Genomic DNA, 8,400 nt, shown 5'->3' with positions numbered 1-8,400 from the left:
GCAGGAAAGAAATCCAAGTAGAGAAGAGAAGGAAAAAAAAAGGATGAACAAAACCATGGGTGAAATTTTGAAAAAAAATTTCGTCTTTTATCGTGGAAATTTCAAGCAGACACAAAAATAGACCTCTTTTGTTTCATCCCCATCCACTTTTTTTTCCTGTGGAGTATTTCAAAGCACATCCAGGAGGGAGTGACTGAGCTACGACCTTGCCAGCTGAGAGGAAGTAGGGGCGACGTTTCATCAGGTGGGGACGCCAGGAGCAGAGGAATGTTCTCTATTGTAAATGAGCACAGAAATTCCACAGTCCTGTTCATTCGGAATCCATCTGAGCCTCCAGGCCCCAGTCCTAGGGCAGGTGTGTATACTGGGAGTTGGGGGCTGTCAGAAACAACTCCTGGGTTTCTGGCTGAAGTTACTTGAGTTGAGCAGCTGATACATGGAATTTGGGGCAGGAGAACAAGCGAAGGGAGCGCTGATGGCTTTCATTTGGGCAGAGGTTGAATCTGAGACGCTTTAGCGATGTTGTGTTAGTTTCCTAGGGCTGTCTTAACAAAGTATCATAAACTAGTTAAAACAAGAGAACTGTTTTCCCTTTGGGAGGCCTGAAGTCTGGAATCAAGGTGTCAGGAGGGCCCAATACCCCATATGGAGGCTCTGGGGGAGAATCTGTTCCTCGCTCCTTCCAGCTTCCGGTGGCTGCGGGTGTTCCTTGTCATTGCCTTAAAGGCCCACCTAGAGAATCAAGTATCATCTCTTCATCTCAAAATCCTTATTTTAATCACATCTGCAAAGACCCTTTTTCCAAATAAGGTAACATTTGCAGGTTCCAGCGATTAGGACCTGTCATCTTTGGGGAACATTAGTTGGCTTACCGCAGATATGGAAACCACTCTAAGGTGTTCTAGACAATGAATGGGACTTTTCCTGTTAGTGTGGGAAAAGCCCGGCTAAAGGCCCGCAGCTTGCTGGTGGTCCTAAGTGCTCTCTTGAGGGCCAGCAGAACAGGCTAGCTATTTGCTGACTTCAGGTGGTACCTGGGGAAGCCTGGTCCCACCCTCAAGCCAAGTGAGGACTGCTCTGAGGGAAGACCTCATAAAGATTCGGGATACCTGGGACTTCCCTGGTAGTCCAGTGGCTGAGACTCTGCGCTTCCAATGCAGGGGGCCAGAGTTTGATCCCCGGTCAGTAAGCTGGATCCCATATGCCACAGCTAAAGATCCCATGTGCTGCAACTAAGACCCGGGGCAGCCAAATAAATAAATATTAAAAAAAAAAAAAAAAAAGATTTGGGATACCTACGGGCAGAAGACCTAAATAGACATTTGTTCAAAGAAGACATACAGATGGCCAACAGGCACATGAAAAGATGCTCAACATCTCTAATTATTAGAGAAACGCAAATCAAAACCACAATGAGGCATCACCTCACACCAGTCAGAATGGCCAGCATCAAAAAGTCTACAAACAATAAATGCTGGAGAGGGTGTGGAGAAAAGGGAACCCTTGTACACTGTTGGTGGGAATGTAAATTGGCTCAGTCACTGTGGAAAACAGCTCAGAAATCTAAAAATAGAGTTACCATATGATTCAGCAGTCCCACTCCTGGGTATATATCCAAAAAACCCAAAAACACTAATTTGAAAAGATACATGTGCCCCATTGTTCATAGCAGCACTATTTACAATAGCTAAGACATGGAAGCAACCTAAGTGTCCATCAACAGATGAATGGACAAAGAAGATGTGGCATATATAATATATATTACAATGGAATACTACTCAGCCATAACAAAAGAATAAAGTAATGCCGTTTGCAGCAACATGGATGGACCTAGAGATTATCATACTAAATGAAGTAAGTCAGACAAAGAAAGACAAATATCATACGATATCACTTACAAGTGGAATGTAAAAAATAATACAAATGAATCTATATACAAAACAGTAACAGTCTCACAGACATAGAAAACAAATTTATGGTTACCAGAGGGGAAAGGGAGGGTATGAGGGATAAATTAGGAGTTTGGGATTAACAGATACAAACAACTATACATAAAATAGATAAACAACAAGGAACTAGTGTATAGCACAGGAAACTATATTCAATATCTTGTAATAACCTATAATGGAAAATAATCTGAAATATATATATATATATATCTGAATCACTTGGCTGTACACGTGAAATGACCACAATATTGTAAATCAACTGTATTGCAATTAAAAAAAAAAGATTTGGGATGCCTACAAAAGAGACACTGGCATCTCTTTCTCAGGTTGTATTTCACGGAATAGCACTTATTGCTTTGGGCTCCCTGGGCCCACGGGAGCAGAGGGCCAAGACAGCATCACAGCAAGGGGGCTGAGCAGTGGGGTTGACTCTCCAAGTACACTTGAAAATGCCACTTCAGTGGACCTAGAGATTGTCATACTGAATGAAGTTAGTCAAACACAGACAAATACCATATGATATCACTTATATGTGGAATCTAAAATATGGCACAAATGAACTTATTTACAAAACAGAAGTAGAGTCACTGATGTAGAAAACAAACATGGTCACCAGGGGAGAAAAGGGGGTAAGGGATAAATTGGGAGATTGGGATGAACAGATACACACTACTATATATAAAATAGATAACTAATAAGGACCTACTGCATAGCACAGGGAACTCTACTCAGTACTCTTGAATAACCTATGTGGGAAAGGAACCTGAGAAAGAATGGATATATGTATATGTATAACTGATTCACTTTGCTGTACAGCAGAAACTAACACAACATAGTAAATCAACTTTACTACAATAAAAATTAATTTAAGAAAAGAAGAAGAAAATGAAAATGACGTCTCTTCATAGCAAAAACCATCCTGAAATTCAGGGGCGTAAAACCGCAAACTCAGGCCTAATCCAGGTTTACTACTCAGGTTAATGGTGTCTTATTCCCTGTGATCCCAGGAAAGATTCTGAATGGTGGTGACTTCTTTGCCAGAGACAGAACACTTTTCCCTGCGGAATGAGTAGAGGGGGTGTGAGTCATCTGCTGTCACTGCTTTCTCGAGTTCTAGTCGGGGACCCAGGTTCTCAGTGGCTGCCTTAGGCATGCTGGGTCTAGTATTCTCTATCCCCAGGGTCTCTGGTGCGGTCCTCTGCTTTACGAAGAAAAGCCCAGGGCTTTCAGAGAGACCAAGAGCTCAGCCCCTGTTTCAACATTCAAAGTTAGGGAGACTTCAGGGAGGGGTGAGGGGACGAAGGGCAGAATAAAAAGCGGCCCCCTGCCTGGGCCATGTCCACCACCCACCCCTGAGTGACCCTCAGCTGAGGTCAGGGGCCAGAGATCAAAGCTCTGCCCCGGGGGCTGGGCTCCGGGCTCCTGAGAGAACAGGAGTTGTGAGGCCAGCCTGGCAGCCTTACTTCCATCTGGAGAATTACATTTGGGGAACTGCTTTTTCAAATCTTGAACTCCTTCTGGGACCCAGCCTGCTTGCAACTTGGGGATAGCGGTGCCAACGAAATCATAGCATAAAAATGCGGCACCTGGGTTCTAGTGAAAACCAGCCCAAGCAATTTCCAAACAGCAAAAAAAGGATTCTAGGGACTTCCCTGGAGGTCCAGCGATTGAGACTCTGCGCTTCCAGTGCTGGGGGCCCCAGTTCAATCCCTGGTCGGGGAGCTAACATCCCACATGCCGTGCGGCCCAGGCAAAAAGGAAAAAAAGAAAAAGATTCTACATGCATGAGATTTCAGTGAGAGATCCTTCAACGAGCTGATTTTCCCACAGGCAGGATGAACTTTCTGCTCCTTCATGACGATATCATTTGAGTAATTAGGGAATGAAGGCCTTTCTAGCTTCAAATGCCACAGTTTGAGGGAAGAAAAAAAAAACAATAGAAATACTTATAAGAGGTTCTCAGAGCAGGCACGATGAACATGAATTTCTAACGAACTCCGAGGGCCATGTGTCCCGTTAGTGAGAGCACGCCGTGAGAAGCACGGAATAAAACGACAGCCAGGAGAGTCCGGACACTGTGGGAGCTCGATAACGTTCATCCCGTCCCGCCTCTCACTCCCAGCACAACTGCAACCATACACACGAGGAGAAAGGGACTGGCCATCTGTGCATCCTCAGAGCTGAAACAATTCGGGGGCTGCATGGGAAGGAGAGGCCCTGAAAACGGAAGCCGCTACTGCTTTGGTGTTGGAGGGCTACTGATTCGGATGCTGGAAATTCCTTCACTGGCTGCTGGCCAAAATATTTGTTTCAATTGAATCTATTTGAACTTCAAGGAACGTAGACGTACTTGACTAGCAGTAGAAATAACAGGAAGCATCGGAGGCAGGCTTTCTGAAAGGTGGTAGAATTTTTACTGCAATGTAGAGATTTCTTCCGGGCACACAGAGCAAGTTTCTAAAAATTTAACTGACTTATGATAATTCTTTACCTTTGCATAATTAGACTTGTAGAAGGCCTGAAGGCACTATCGTGTGATTGGCTTTTATTTATTTTATTTCTTTATTTTATTTCTATTTATTTTTTTGACAGGTAAGAATTGGATTTATTTGGAGAGAAACACACTCTGCAGACAGAGTGTGGAGCATCTCAGAAGGTGAGATACGCCATGATTGGACTTTAAAACAATAAAATTTTTAAAATTTTAGAATAATTTTAGGTTGGGGCTTCCCTGGCGGTCCAGTGGTTAAGACTCTGCGCTTCCACCGCAAGGGGAGAGGGTTCAATCCTTAGTCCGGGAACTAAGATCCTGCGTGCTGCGCGGCACGGCCAGAAAATAATAATAATAAATTTTAGGTTTACAGAAAAGTTGCGAAGATAATACACAAAAAGCTTGTATACCCTTTACCTGATTTCCCTGAATACAGCGTTCGTAACTATGGTTCTTTTGTCTAGACTAAGAAATTAACATCATTACCGTACCAGTAACTAAACTTGCCACTTTATTTGGATTTCCAGTTTGTGCGCTGATGTCCCAGGATCCCTTGCTGCACTTAGTTGTCATGTCTCCTTAGCCTCCTCTGGCCTGCTTCTCCACCTCTCCCTGTTTTCAACGGCATGGACAATTTTAAGCGGGACTGGTCACGTATTTCATAGAATGTCCCCCAATGTGGCCTTGTCTGACATTTTTCTCACGACTAGACTGGGTTATGGATTCCGGGAGGAGCATGAAGAAATGATGCAGCGCCCTCAGCGCATCCCGTCGGGGGTACTTGACATCCACTTGCTTGTCACTGGTGGCACTCACCTTGACCTCTAGGGTAAGGTAGTGACTGCCAGGTTTCTCACTACAAAGTTACAGGGAAATTTTTCCTTTTCCTGACTCTTTTAACATCTTTATGATTCAGAAGTGTTCTGTGGGAAATCACTTTGATTCAATGGTAGCCACCAAGTTCATAACTGGCTAGGCTATCCCTGAGACCAGATTAAGAGGCTCCAATCACAACGTCAAGACAATTTAAAGCACTGAGAGAAAGGGTAGCCAGGATAGGTGTCACCAGTGATGGCCAATTGAAAAGCTCACTAATTTTCAGAGGCTTCTTGATCTCACGTGTTTCATGAGCTACTTGTTTCTTCACAGAGTTTCTCTGATTTTCTAAAGAATCAAATACTCTTGAAAAATCTAGTAACCACACCTTGCAAAAGCCCATACAGGGAATTCCCTGGCGGTCCAGTGGTTGGTGCTCTGGGCTGTCGCTGCCGAGGGCCTGGGTTCGATCCCTGGTCAGGGAACTAAGATCCCACAAGCCACATCATGTGGCCAAAAAAAAAAAAAAAAAACTTTTCTTTACTTATTGACATTCTTTGATGCCTTTGAGGAAATTCAATTGATAGTATATGAGTGGCTCTATTTCTGCATTCTCTATTTGGTTCACTTGATCTATATATTTATCTTTACACCATTATCACACTGTCTTGATTACTGTTACTTCAAAGTAAGTCTTTTTTAAAAAAAATCTTTTTTAGATTCTATACATTTTTTAAGTAATAGAAAGGTCTTTATTTTATTTCAAAAATTTATTTATTTTTGGCTGCATTGGGTCTTCGTTGCTGCACGCAGGCTTTCCCTAGTTAGGGTGAGCAGGGACCAGCGCGCAGCCTTCTCATTGCGGTGGCTTCTCTTGTTGCGGAGCACAGGTTCTAGCGCATGGGCTTCAGTAGTTGTGGCACATGGGCTCAGTAGTTGTGGCTCGCGGGCTTTGGAGCGCAGTCTCAGTAGTTGTGCTGCAAAGGCTTAGGTGCTCCGCAGCATGTGGGATCTTCCCTGACCAGGGCTCAAAAAAAAAAAAAAAAAAAAAAGCCCATACATATTTCTTAGTTTACTATTATTTTGGTTTGCTTAGTTTGACAGAAAAGACCAGCAGTGGACAAATTATAGCCTGAGGGCCGGCTGTCTGCTTTTGTAAATAAAGCTTTCTTGGTCCAGCGCCACACGCATCCATTTACCTTCTGCCAACCCACGGCAGGGCTGGGCAACTGCCACAGAGAGCATGCGGCTTGCAAAGGCTAAAATACTTACCATTTGGCCTCTGAAGAATAGATAGACTAAAGAGCTCTAAAGAACGATAGACTAAAGAGCTGTCATGAGTTTGAGAGACTGGGGTTATGCACACGGTTTACTCTAGGTGTCCAACTAAAGGCAACAGAGTGAGACCCAAAGACCTGGGGGGAAGAGCCATCACATTTAAACCACGGGCTCCCTCAGGGGACTGACTGACCCACACTTTCTCTGTGACTGCCTTTCAGTCCCTCCGAGATTGAGCTGTTGTTCTGCCGTGTGTATCAGACAAATGTTTCTGCTGTGTGTGTGACCAGCTGCACGTAAGGCTGCGTCATCTGCAGACACGCGGGAGTTCTCGCCACAAGCCAAGCTCTTGAGGGTTTGTGTGGATTTCCTATTGCTTCTGCTCACAGCTGCTTGAGTAGCAGTGAAGCAGTCATTTCAAAATTAGCCAAAGTCTGTGGTTAATGAGCGGATTTAGTCTTTTACTAGATACCTAAGATCTGACAGTCTCGTGTGCATCAGGGACTCCAGAGCAAATAGCCTGCCCAGAAATAATTTCATCTCATTTTACTATATTAGTATACTAATGCCACAAAAAGAAACATAAAATTTAAACGAGGTTTGAAACACGTAACACATATATGTGTGTGTCCGTCCTATTCACTGCCACCCCCCCAACTTCCTTGAAAGTGCAGTCACATTCTGATGGCATCAAATTCGGCCATCTGCGACCTGCTTCCAACTTCTCAAAAGCGGACTTCTTGTTGCTTCAAGATGGTGAGTGGAGAAAGTGCTTTCACTGGTCTGACCAGTTCGTAGACATTCACGTTGACGGGGAAATGAATCTCCAGTTCCCCTCTGGAGCTTATGGCACAATCTGCTTGGATTTGAACATCAGCTCTACCACCTCCGTGACCTCGGGTAGGTTTCCTCACCTCTTCTGGTGCTTTGTACAGAACCTAGAGATAAAAAGATGAGCCACAAGGATGGGGGTACGAGTTAAGTAAGACTTTAAGTTCTTAATGCTGCCAGCTCACGGAAGGCGGTCGGGGTAGCGATGATATTCATGTTAGTTTAGTTTCCCTTTTCCTCTCAGGACACAAATCCCACCCTCTCCTTTCCAGGGCTTGCCCGGTCTCATCTCTTCCCAGGCTGACACGGCGTGGCTGACAGATTCGTTATCTGACGGCTGCAGAGCTGAAGCCATGCGTGAGGCACTGCTTCTCAATCCATCCATTTCTGTTGTTTCTTCAGAGGAAAGGACGAGATTCCTTCGGAAGCCAAGACTCAGGTCTTGCCAGGTGAGGTCAATTGCCAACAAAGACCACAGGTCAGGAGGCTCTTTGGTTTCTAAGCCTGGGTTCAAAACCCATCCATCGTGTGGAATATTTGCAGAACTACTGAACTCCCCAGGAGGCAGAAAAGGAGTTGAATACCAAGATATAAGCCACGGCAACGCTTTTTATCCTCTTAAAGCTTTGTAGGCAACCTTGAGCAGTTTTGTCCATTCTGGAGGACACTGGGCACCTGAGTCCTCCAGAGCCTGCAGGTGTGCACGTGGGAAGCGGAGAGGTGGGGTACGTGCAGCTTGGGCTTGCAACAGGGATTGAAACACAGTGATGCTTTTGCACAGATTGGCTCCCGGAACCTTTGGCATTAGAGCAAACGAACAGACTCTCCTTTTTCATTTTTATCTTTTAAAGCACATTCCACACACAAACTTCCAGAAGCAACTTCTGCCTTCCAAGAGCTAAGGAAATAGAATATCAACTGTTCAAAACAGATCCTGAGATTTATGCTTTCGGAAGGAGCGGCAGACCAGCGTTTGGGGAGTAGTCCTACGATGTTTCCTACTGTTTTTACAAGCAAGGGTGTAATATCCAAGAG

The sequence above is a fragment of the Lipotes vexillifer genome, unplaced genomic scaffold (genome assembly GCF_000442215.2).
Source record: "Lipotes vexillifer unplaced genomic scaffold, Lipotes_vexillifer_v1.1 scaffold411, whole genome shotgun sequence".
In the NCBI taxonomy this organism is placed as follows: Eukaryota; Metazoa; Chordata; class Mammalia; order Artiodactyla; family Lipotidae; genus Lipotes; species Lipotes vexillifer.
This window is presented reverse-complemented; position numbering follows the sequence as displayed.